The sequence below is a fragment of the Littorina saxatilis genome, unplaced genomic scaffold (assembly GCF_037325665.1).
Source record: "Littorina saxatilis isolate snail1 unplaced genomic scaffold, US_GU_Lsax_2.0 scaffold_2235, whole genome shotgun sequence".
NCBI lineage: Eukaryota > Metazoa > Mollusca > Gastropoda > Littorinimorpha > Littorinidae > Littorina > Littorina saxatilis.
In genome coordinates, this window is record NW_027128586.1 from 1 (window position 1) to 12,195 (window position 12,195).

The window sequence follows — 12,195 nt, forward strand, 5'->3', positions numbered from 1 at the left end:
TAGTTCTACTGGACGATGATTTATTTGCTACCGTCCGTGGCAATGGTTTCCGATGGTCTGAGAGTTTGTACTCTCCAACACATGATAGATACCCTTCCAGTAGCTTCCCCTGTAGTTTCACTACAGAAATGCCTAACACTGAGATAGGTATTTTTCTTATGAGCGTGACAAATTGTTGGTTCGGCCGCGGTAGCTTTATGATGACACCATGATTTAGCGAGGGTTACCCGATGTTTGCAAGGGAGGGAAAATTTGGTCACGAAATGGGGGCTCAGCAGCTCAGTTGGTAAGGCACAAGACTTGTGATCCGAAGGTCGCGGGTTCGAATCCTGGCCGTTATCGATTACTCTATGTGCAGATCTAGTGGCTGCTCCGCCTGGCGTCTGGCATTATGGGGTGAGTGCTAGGACTGGTTGGTCCGGTGTCAGAATAATGTGACTGGGTGAGACATGAAGCCTGTGCTGCGACTTCTGTCTTGTGTGTGGCGCACGTTATATGTCAAAGCAGCACCGCCCTGATATGGCCCTTCGTGGTCGGCTGGGCGTTAAGCAAACAAACAAACAAACTATGTGCAGATTCAGAGACCGTATCCATGTTCCATCCCCGTGTCACCACTGTGGCACGTAAAAGACCTCGCGGCAATTCTGCCATAAGTGCAAGCGGCTGATTAGACCTATAAACGCGCACACACCTTGGAAGCGCGGCTCATTTGCTATCGTACAGGGCAATGACATGTATTTCGATCGATACGTTGTTAACGGATGAGTGATTTATTATAGTTTTCAATAATGTCCGGTGTTTGGTTATATGCCTTGAAAGGTTGTAGTTAGAAGGGATGGGTTACTATTGTTAATTAATTCTTCGCCTGTTAGTAGCATATGGTGCTCTCTCTCTCTCTCTCTCTCTCTCTCTCTCTCTCTCTCTCTCTCTCTCTCTCTCTCTCTCTCTCTCTCTTTTTTTTTTCTCTCTCTCTTTTCTTTCTCTCTCTCTCTCTCTCTCTCTCTCTCTCTCTCTTTCTCTCTCTTTTACTCTCTCTTTCTCTCTCTCTATTTCTCTCTCTTTCTCTCTCTCTCTTCTCTCTCTCTCTCTTTTTTACTCTCTCTCCCTCTTTCTTTCTCTCTCTCTCTCTCTCTCTCTCTCTTCTCCTACCCCCGTTCACCCCCCTCCTCCTGTCTCCCCACTCTTCCCTCATCTCCCTTCCTCCCTCCCCTTCCCCTAACAACAAATACCTGTCAGCGCTGCCCAGCCATTATCTGTCCATCATTTCTCTCACAGCTGACCAGCCATTACCTGTCCATCATTTCTCTCACAGCTGACCAGCCATTACCTGTCCATCATTTCTCTCACAGCTGACCAGCCATTACCTGTCCATCATTTCTCTCACAGCTGACCAGCCATTACCTGTCCGTCATTTCTCTCACAGCTGCCCAGCCATTACCTGTCCATCATTTCTCTCACAGCTGACCAGCCATTACCTGTCCATCATTTCTCTCACAGCTGACCAGCCATTACCTGTCCATCATTTCTCTCACAGCTGACCAGCCATTACCTGTCCATCATTTCTCTCACAGCTGACCAGCCATTACCTGTCCATCATTTCTCTCACAGCTGACCAGCCATTACCTGTCCATCATTTCTCTCACAGCTGACCAGCCATTACCTGTCCATCATTTCTCTCACAGCTGACCAGCCATTACCTGTCCATCATTTCTCTCACAGCTGACCAGCCATTACCTGTCCATCATTTCTCTCACAGCTGACCAGCCATTACCTGTCCATCATTTCTCTCACAGCTGACCAACAGAGACAGACAGAGTCCGGTGTAATAACTTGCAGCACATTCCACTGTGCAGCAACTCCCATGCCGCACATTTTGCCACGTGAAGGGCAGGTGCTAACGCGATGCTGACCTATACATCTCCGCTTTGAAGGGATAGTACCGAATCATGTTCTCTTGTTTTCACACAGATCGTGTTCGATGTGGAAAGTTAGTTTTCTTGATTTAAAAAAAAATTGTGTTCCACTCCTCCCTTTCTTTCCGTTCTTATTATTTTTTCATTTCTCATTTTTATTTTCTTCTCTGTGAGCATGTTGATTTTAAATGATATCAATATTTTGTTATTCAAGAAATTTGGTCTTCTTATTATGTTAATCATATCCCGAAATGAAATGATAGGTATGATTTGTTGTTGTTGTTGTTGTTGTTGTTTGTTTGTTTGCTTAACGCCCAGCCGACCACGAAGGGCCATATCAGGGCGGTGCTGCTTTGACATATAACGTGCGCCACACACAAGACAGAAGTCGCAGCACAGGCTTAACATGTCTCACCCAGTCACATTATTCTGACACCGGACCAACCAGTCCTAGCACTAACCCCATAATGCCAGACGCCAGGCGGAGCAGCCACTAGATTGCCAATTTTAAAGTCTTACGTATGACCCGGCCGGGGTTCGAACCCACGACCTCCCGATCACGGGGCGGACGCCTTACCACTAGGCCAACCGTGCCGGTCCATAGGTATGATTATGTGAGCAAGTTTTATATTTGTCGTGCTCTTTGTGTTGCTGTATTGGCATGTATTAGTGTGTATGAACAAAATCTTGTTCAAGCAAAAACATACCGAAGGAAAAAGGCCCTCACATCACTTCCAAATTTATATCATAAAATACTGCGTTACAAAGAAGGCCCAACGCTGCGCAGCAGGACTGCCTTCAATTTGCAAATTGCAAGTGTCTTAAAATCTTAAATTAAAAGTCTTAAAGCAGGCAAAGGAAGAGCACTTTTTTGTGTGGGGTAATTTCTCTGACTTACTTCCCTACGGACCGGCACGGAGCGAGTTTTCGCGAGGAACAGGGTTGAGCTATGGTAGGGTCACTGCGCATGTCTGGGTTTTTTCTTCGCGGAAACGCTGTTGGGTTGTGTCCAGTCGCGTCCCTTGCAACAAGATGGCGACAAGCGCGTTACGGATTTATTGTTGTGGAGAGTTGATGGACGACGATGATGAACAAGCAGTACTGTTTTATTGTTGATGTGAATGTAATGCCAAAACATCGAACTATCGATTCGAACGTCAATGAAGAAGTGAGCGTGAAAATCGAGCGCAAAACAGCCGGGTAAAAGTTCAGGGCGCTAAAGTACATTTGAGCCGAAATCGCACCCAAACTCCTGTTGACCTCATTTCTTCCCAAAATAAACATCACTGCTAAAATAAAATGCATTAAAACCAAGACAGTATCCTACCCAGTATCCTTAATTTTTGAAAGGCTAAGTGATTTACAACAAATGTCTTCTCACAATCCGTAACTTTGTCAAAAAATATTTGCAGAAGTTTCTCACCTCGCCTTGGCAGCCATCTTGGAACTGGAGAGACCCTACGCAGGAAGCAAGGTTGAAAGTTGGTTAACCGGTGACGTCACTCCAGTCGTACCGGACCGAGTTTTTGCGACCTCCGGTTCGACTCGAGTCACCTTAGTTGACGCTAAAACTCGCTCACCGTTGGCCTAGTGGTAAGGCGTCCACCCCGTGATCGGGAGGTCGTGGGTTCGAACCCCGGCCGTGTCATACCTAAGACTTTAAAATTGGCAATCTAGTGGCTGCTCCGCCTTGCGTCTGGCATTATGGGGTTAGTGCTAGGACTGGTTGGTCCGGTGTCAGAATAATGTGACTGGGTGAGACATGAAGCCTGTTTGCAAGGGAGGGAAAATTTGGTCACGAAATGGGGGCTCAGCAGCTCAGTTGGTAAGGCACAAGACTTGTGATCCGAAGGTCGCGGGTTCGAACCCTGGCCGTTATCGATTACTCTATGTGCAGATCTAGTGGCTGCTCTGTCTGGCGTCTGGCATTATGGGGTTAGTGCTAGGACGGGTTGGTCCGGTGTCCGAATAATGTGACTGGGTGAGACATGAAGCCTGTGCTGCGACTTCTGTCTTGTGTGTGGCGCACGTTAAATGTCAAAGCAGCACCGCCCTGATATGGCCCTTCGTGGTCGGCTGGGCGTTAAGCAAACAAACAATCAAAAAACTTCCCTATTATTATTTGTTTGTTTGTTTTGACGCGAGTTGCATGCAGGCTGCTTCAAACCCTCCTTTAGCTGTTTCCTTCTTCTTTTTTATATTTAGTCAAGTTTTGACTAAATATTTTAACATCGAGGGGGAATCGAAACGAGGGTCGTGGTGTATGTGCGTGTGTGTGTGTGTGTGTGTGTGTGTGTGTGTGTGTGTGTGTGTGTGTGTGTGTGTGTGTGTGTGTCTGTGCGTGTGTGTGTGTGTAGAGCGATTCAGACTAAACTACTGGACCGATCTTTATGACATTTTACATGAGAGTTCCTGGGTATGAAATCCCCGAACTTTTTTTTCATTTTTTTGATAAATGTCTTTGATGACGTCATATCCGGCTTTTCGTGAAAGTTGAGGCGGCACTGTCACGCCCTCATTTTTCAACCAAATTGGTTGAAATTTTGGTCAAGTAATCTTCGACGAAGCCCGGGGTTCGGTATTGCATTTCAGCTTGGTGGCTTAAAAATTAATCAATGACTTTGGTCATTAAAAATCTGAAAATTGTAAAAAAAAATAAAAATTTATAAAACGATCCAAATTTACGTTTATCTTATTCTCCATCATTTGCTGATTCCAAAAACATATAAATATGTTATATTCGGATTAAAAACAAGCTCTGAAAATTAAATATATAAAAATTATTATCAAAATTTATTTTTCGAAATCAATTTAAAAACACTTTCCTCTTATTCCTTGTCGGTTCCTGATTCCAAAAATATATAGATATGATATGTTTGGATTAAAAACACGCTCAGAAAGTTAAAACGAAGAGAGGTACAGAAAAGCGTGCTATCCTTCTCAGCGCAACGAATACCCCGCTCTTCTTGTCAATTCCACGGGCACTGCCTTTGCCACGGGCGGTGGAGTGACGATGCTACGAGTATACGGTCTTGCTGCGTTGCGTTGCGTTCAGTTTCATTCTGTGAGTTCGACAGCTACTTGACTAAATATTGTATTTTCGCCTTACGCGACTTGTTTTTCTTCCCTTGTTTGTGCACGTGAATCGGCTGCCGCGTCATAGATGACGGGCTGTGGTACCGCCAGGCGGCGCTTCTGGACTCCTTTTTGTTTTGATACCGAAGAGAAGTAGCGCCCTGAAGCGCATTCCCTCACTTTGATTTAACTAATGACCATACCTGTGGTGCGTTTTCGAACACATTATGCCGTGTGCGTCTATATTAAGGTACAGTGGATTTCCAACATTCTTCAGGCTCGTCACAATTGCCAGTCCACATCCCCCCCCCCCCCCCCAACCACCCACCCACCCAGACAGTCAGATCAGATTCGTCATCATTGCCAGAAACTCCCCAAAAACGGTCAGATCAATAGTATATTTATTTATTTATTAAGGAGATTTCCATAGCGCATAACTAAAGGCACTATCCCTTTAAGTGCTCTTGTGTGCAGCTCATTGCATGGATGTTGCTCCTTCGGTATGCTCTCCTGTTTGCCAAATGGAGGGGCCAGTTTTATGACTTGTGCGTCGTTCGATGCTTTGCCTTTATGTTGGCGTATTCATAGCCAGCTTTTCTCCTACTAAAGATGGGTTGGGTGTGGAGGGATTGCGTGGGGTGGGGAAGAAGGTGGGGGTGGGTCGTGGAGAGTGATGGGGGAGGTGGGATGGTGACGACTAGGGGTGTTGGATCTTTGGGTCTTTTTCGTGATTGTTCCTTCTTTCATTTGATTGTTCGTTGATGTGTGCGTGTGTGTGTGTGTGTGTGTGTGTGTGTGTGTGTGTGTGTGTGTGTCTGTCTGTCTGTCTGTCTGTCTGTCTGTCTGTCTGTCTGTCTGTCAGTGAGTGTGTGTGTGAGCGTGTGTGTGTGTGTGCGTGCGTGCGTGCGTGCGTGCGTGCGTGCGTGTATGGGTGTGTGTGTGTGTGTTTGTGTGTGTGTATATTGTAATGGATGGCCCTATTAGTATTATCCAGGAACTTTAAGCTGAACATTAGTGGATCTAACTTTTGCACTGAGAAACATGTGATACAGATCTAAAAGTGTTCTTCATTGACACAAGTGAAAGATTGGTAGACTTGTGGACAAATGTTACGATATTAACTGTGTTAGGTTGTACTCACCAGAAAATCACTGCACAGTTCGTAGCAGGAAACTTTCGCTGACTAGTTTATGTAGTTTTTATTCGGAATCGTGTGCGTATCGATCGCATTCTTAAGAAACGAACACAATGGAACATAGTCTTCTCTTCGATGACGCCATTTTAGATGACGTGTTGTTCGAGATCTCATCGAAGAAGAACGATGAGAGAATGTTATGTTATGAAATGTGCATGTGAATATTACTGCATGCATTTTAGAATTAATTCATTATTGATAAGATAATGATTGAGTGAAAGGAAACAGAGATTTGGTTTAGTTAGATAAATTGTTTGTATGTTGTTAGAGGTTACCCAGAGAAACGTAAACAAACACTTTTTGGTCGCTTTGACTTGAGAAGGTGTTATACGAGATCTCATCGATGAGAGAATATTATGTAATGAAATGTGCATGTAAATATGGTTATGCATTTTAGAATTGATTCATTATTGATAGGATAATGATTGAGTGAAAGTAAAATGGAGATTTAGTTCGGTAGGATAGGTTGTTTGAGCATTGTTAGAAATTACCTAGAGAAACGTAAACAAACATCCTCGATCGCCTTGACTCTAAGACGATCGAGAGTGTCGGTTCGTTGCTAAAGGTACGAAACAAGAAGAAAGGAAGGAGAGACAAGGTATGTTGTTTATGTTGTTAGGACATGTATTGGGGTAACGTAGACAGTCAAGGGAGATCGTTATAGACGATCGAAACGTTAGCGGTAGCTAGAGGTAACAGGTAAACAAACAAGGAAGGAGATAAATAGAGAAGGGAAAGGAGAAATCGGGGTTGTTCTAGTCGGGTTCTAAAGGATGCTGTTCTATTCAGGTTGCTTAGGATTGTTGTTTTAGTGTACTTCTCCGAGACGGGAGAAAGGTTGTTCGCTTGGCTTAGCTTGGCTGATATGTTCTAGCGATTTGGGTTCTTTTGGGCTGAACGATGTGGTTCGAGTAGGCTTCTTCGAGACTGGACTAGGAAGGGATAGCAGTCTACAAGAAGAAAGTGGGGCTATCTGACAGGAGAAATCGGGGCAGCTTCTTCGAGACTGGACTAGGAAGGGATAGCAGTCTACAAGAAGAAAGTGGGGCTATCCGACAGAAGAAATCGGGGCGGCTTCTTCGAGACTGGACTAGGAAGGGATAGCAGTCTACAAGAAGAAAGTGGGGCTATCCGACAGGAGAAATCGGGGCAGCTTCTTCGAGACTGGACTAGGAAGGATATAATATTGAGTTGAGAATATTAGGTTCTAAGCTACATGAAGAGATCGCAGTCTACAGTAAAGAAGATAGTCCAGAACAAGGTCATCATATGTCATGCCTATTTTTATATGTGAATGAACGATGCACTGATATATTGAAGTTTGATACGAATTTGTTCAGATGAATAAATCTGAACATTGAAACCTGGAACAATTTGTGTTTGCTTTATTCTTCATTAACATTCACACACACAACAATCAACAACCAGAGCCAACAACAGCTCGCGCGCCCATCCCGTTACAATGGTGTCAGAAGTGTGGGATTTGTGATTCTTTTGTGAAAGACACATTTCTTGGAAATAACCCTGCAGTGGATTCATGGATTAAAGTGTGTGTGTGAAAAAAAAAAAAAAAAAATGGAAATAACCCTGCTGATTCACGGATTATTATCTTCATGTGCTGATTCACGGATTATTATCTTCATGTGATTATTCACGGATTATTATCTTCATGTGCTGATTCACGGATTATTATCTTCATGTGATTATTCACGGATTAAAATCTTCATGTGATTGTGACAACGTACAACAAGAGAGAAAGAAGAGGAACTGAAGAAACTAGACAACGTACAACAAGAAGAAAGAAGAGGAACTGAAGAAACTAGACAACGTACAACAAGAAGAAAGAAGAGGAACTGAAGAAACTAGACAACGTACAACAAGAAGAAAGAAGAGGAACTGAAGAAACTAGACAACGTACAACAAGAAGAAAGAAGAGGAACCGAAGAAACTAGACAACGTGCAACAAGAGAGAAAGAAGAGGAACCGAAGAAATTAGAAGAAGCATAGTAGCCTGGAGGTGATTTTTATAAACTTTATTGACTTTTGATACATGTTTTATACAGAGCTGTAGCGGATATCGTGGAAGAAGAGGATTTTACAAGAAGGAGATGTCTTTTTACTTTTATACCAGATGAGGAATGACTTTTCTTCAAAAGTGACTTTTTACGGAGATTCTGCTTGGATTGGACTTGATTGATTTCTGCAAAAGAAGAAAAGAAAGTATTAACAATGATGAATCCTGAACAATTTTATGAACAGTATCTACGTGATGAAGAAACTGAGGGAACAGAATTTCCGATGGGAGGAAATAGTCATAATTCTACTGGAGGTGTTCAAGAACTAACAGTAACAGACAAGACATACAAAGGATCAAGTAGAAGAGGTCTACAAATGAAACCACAACTTTTCGATGGGAGTGATGACTTTGAGACATACTTAGATCAGTTTGAATGTATTGCTGATTTAGGTGGTTGGACACTGAGAGAAAGAACACTCACTCTTGGAGCCTGTTTGAAAGGACAAGCTAGAAGATTCTACGCTGGACTAGCACCTCATGAGAAAAGAGAATATGCCAGTCTTATATTTCAACTGCGACAGAGATTCGGCACAGCATCTAGACATGGGGTGTACTGGACCACACAGTTTGAAAACAGAAAAAGACTACCAAATGAAGGATTGGCAGACTTTTCTGATGAACTTCTTCTACTTGCACAAAGGGCATATCCAAACGTTGGGTCATCAACTCAACATCAACTTGCACTACAGCAATGGTATAAAAATATGAGTCCAGACATAAAATGGCGATGTTTGGAGAGAAACTGTCAAACCATTCGTGAAGCTGAAGAGGTGGCTGATATGTATGAAGCTATCATGGTACCACAGAAAAAGAAAATCTTCATGGTCAACGGAGAAGAATCAACGATGATAAATTCTTCACCGGAGACAACTGATCGAAATCGTCAACAACAAAAGGGAGACAGACGGTGCTGGACATGTAATGGGACTACACATTTGTCCAGAAACTGCAGACAGAGAACACAGTTTTGCACATGTTGTAAACGCTCTGACCACAGTTTGAAAGACTGTAATTTGTACAGGAAGTGCAAAGAACAGGAACAATTTGAAACTCGACCAACCCACAACGGACGTTCTCAACAGAGAAGAGAGGGAAACGAGAACCGCCGATTTTAAAGGGTCGAGAATCGGTAAATCGACGAAGACCCAACATGAAGAAAGAAGAAATTACGAAACAAGAAAACAGGGAAGATAGTCAACGCTACGTGAAGAAAGAAGAAATTACGAAACAGGAAAACAGAGAGGATACTCAACCGAGTCAACGCAACATGAAGAAAGAAGAAACTACGAAACAGGAAAACAGAGAGAAAGAAGATAAAACACAAGAAGATGTTCCACATCGTGCTGGGTTGAAACATTCCAATGCAGATGCTTTGAGCAGAAAACCCTGTACATCATGCCTGAGACAACAACAAAGAGATCAAGAAACAATGAAAGAAGAAAACTTTGTTGCATGTACTTTGACACAACGGAGAACCAAGAATGATGAACTAAGACCAACAGCAGTTCAATTCTCTTTCTCTGACATCCTCAGTTCCGAAGACAAGTCAACAGCAGTTCAATTCTCTTTCTCTGATATCCTCAGTTCTGCAAGCAAGCAAGTTAAGCAAGAAAACCCCAACATAGCTATGATTGTGGAAGATGAACAGAAACCGTCATGCAGTAAAACTCTAGACTCATCATCAAGTACAGAAAAACCTGATTTTGAAGTCAGATTTCATCCATTATCTTTGGACGGATGGAATGCAGAAGAACTTAGCCAAGCTCAACTTGAAGATCAAGATATTGAACCACTTCTATCTGCGAAGATGAAATCAAAGGAGCGACCAAAATGGGCAGAGCTCTCTACAAAACGTTCTCAGGCAAAAACACTTTGGGCTCAGTGGGACAGACTATGTATGGTAGATGGTATTCTCTACAGAAAGCGTCTTGAGAATGATAAAGATACAGGACTACAAATGATCGTACCTGAGTCAAAGCAAGAAGATGTTATGAAGAATCATCACGACGTTCCCACCGCTGGTCATCTTGGATCTGAAAAGACAGGAGAGAGAATAAAACAGTCATATTATTGGCCAGCCATGGATGATTGTATCAAACGCTACTGTGTACAATGTGATAAGTGTGCTGCTCGAAAATCTCATCAAAAACATGTTCCACTTGGACATTGTGGAGTTGGTGAACCTCTGGAACGGGTGAATCTAGACATATGTGGACCTTTTCCCAAAACAGTGATGGGAAACACACACATTTTGGTCATCACAGATCAATTCACACGATGGACAGAAGCAATACCAATTCCAAATCAAGAAGCAAAGACAGTAGCACAAGCCTTCATAACCCATTTCGCAAGCAGATTTGGGTATCCACTAACACTATACACTGATCAGGGCACAAACTTTGAATCAGTGTTATTCAAGGAAATGTGTAATCTAGTGGGGATAAACAAGACCAGATCTACAAGCATGCGGCCTCAAGCAAATGGAATTGTAGAACGATTCAACAGAACACTGGCTGCTATGTTAACAGCGTACTGCGAAAACAATCAGAAAGGCTGGGATATCTACCTACCTCTGCTGGCCTCAGCATACAGATCGTCGGTTCACTGCAGTACAGGTATAACTCCAAATCGAATGATGCTGGGACGTGAGGCGAGACTACCGATGTCACTGGTGTTTGGGCGACCCGGAGCTGAAGAAGAAGATGTTTCCCCAGATGTCTACACTGCAAACCTGGAACAGACATTTCAAAAAGTATATGAACATGCACGGAAACATTTAAAGAAAAGTGCAGTGCATCAAGAGAGATACTACAACATGAAAACCAGAAAACGTGAACTGAGTGTAGGACAATTAGTCTGGTTGTTCAACCCTGTCAGGAAAATAGGTGTGTGTACTAAAATGACGTCAAAATGGAAAGGACCGTATATCATCACCAACAAGATTGATGATTTGACATACCTTATTAAAACTAGACCCAAGAAAGATTCAAAGGCGTATCACATTGACAGACTGTTACCTTATAAAGGAAAGAATGTGCCGACGTGGATGAAGAAGTGGAGATTGAACTGTTCGTAACTTCGCCTTGTTTTTCTGGAACATAACGATGACATTGTGCAAAAGATAGTCATTCATAAACAGTATTTTCATATATGTCTTTCGTAGGGATTGTGTTAGTTAGTATGATGGAGCGTAACTCAAGGTAAATTGAGGCTGGTTTCGAGACATATATATCCCTGTGTGACAATAATGTGAGGCACTAGGCCAAGATAATTATTCAAACTGGACAGGTAGAGTTCTCAAGGAGTCGAGTTATTGTTAGGCGATGTGAAATTGGTAAAGCACGAAGGTACTGTAGCACGCTTTTTCAATCCTAACAATGTTACTCGGTCTCGGTTAGTTTTAGAAGATAAGTGGGTAATACAAGATGTATTGTAGTATGGACGGTTGACAAATATGAAAACATGGACTATGAATAACTTAATTAGCGCAATACGATATTAATGTGTTACAGATGGAACCAGTACCGGTATATGAAACCATAAGTGATGTTTCAATCAACGAGGGGGGTCAGGGGAAGGAGAAAGAGAAAACAGACTTGCCTTCTGCAGCAAAACTATACCCAGTCACAGTGTATCTGCCCTACGATGAAGCGATGGCGATTGCACAGGTGCAAGTGACAAACACTTTTACATCGTCTGAAATCAAAAGAAAGAATGGAAAAACCACCATCAAATTAAAGTTCAAGAAAATCAAATAGGACAGGAGTGATTCACTCAAGTTTTAATTTCAAATTTCAATTTCTATGTTCTAGTTCTGGTACTGGTAGTTAAAGTTACAGGAGAATATGTTTTAAAATATATAGATTATGCGGAGCATAATGTTAGAAAGCGGGGGTGCATGTAATGGATGGCCCTATTAGTATTATCCAGGAACT

The 12,195-nt window shown here is 42.6% G+C and overlaps 1 long non-coding RNA gene across 1 annotated transcript; it reads right to left on the reverse strand.

Annotated features, from left to right (window-relative positions):
• Positions 1-8,200: 8,200 nt before the first annotated feature.
• Positions 8,201-11,914, reverse strand: LOC138956949 (uncharacterized). Its single transcript, XR_011452880.1, has 4 exons — positions 11,278-11,914; positions 10,831-10,991; positions 10,228-10,293; positions 8,201-8,383 (listed from the first exon to the last, which is right to left on the reverse strand). It is a non-coding gene; the product is annotated as an uncharacterized lncRNA (long non-coding RNA).
• Positions 11,915-12,195: the final 281 nt, after the last annotated feature.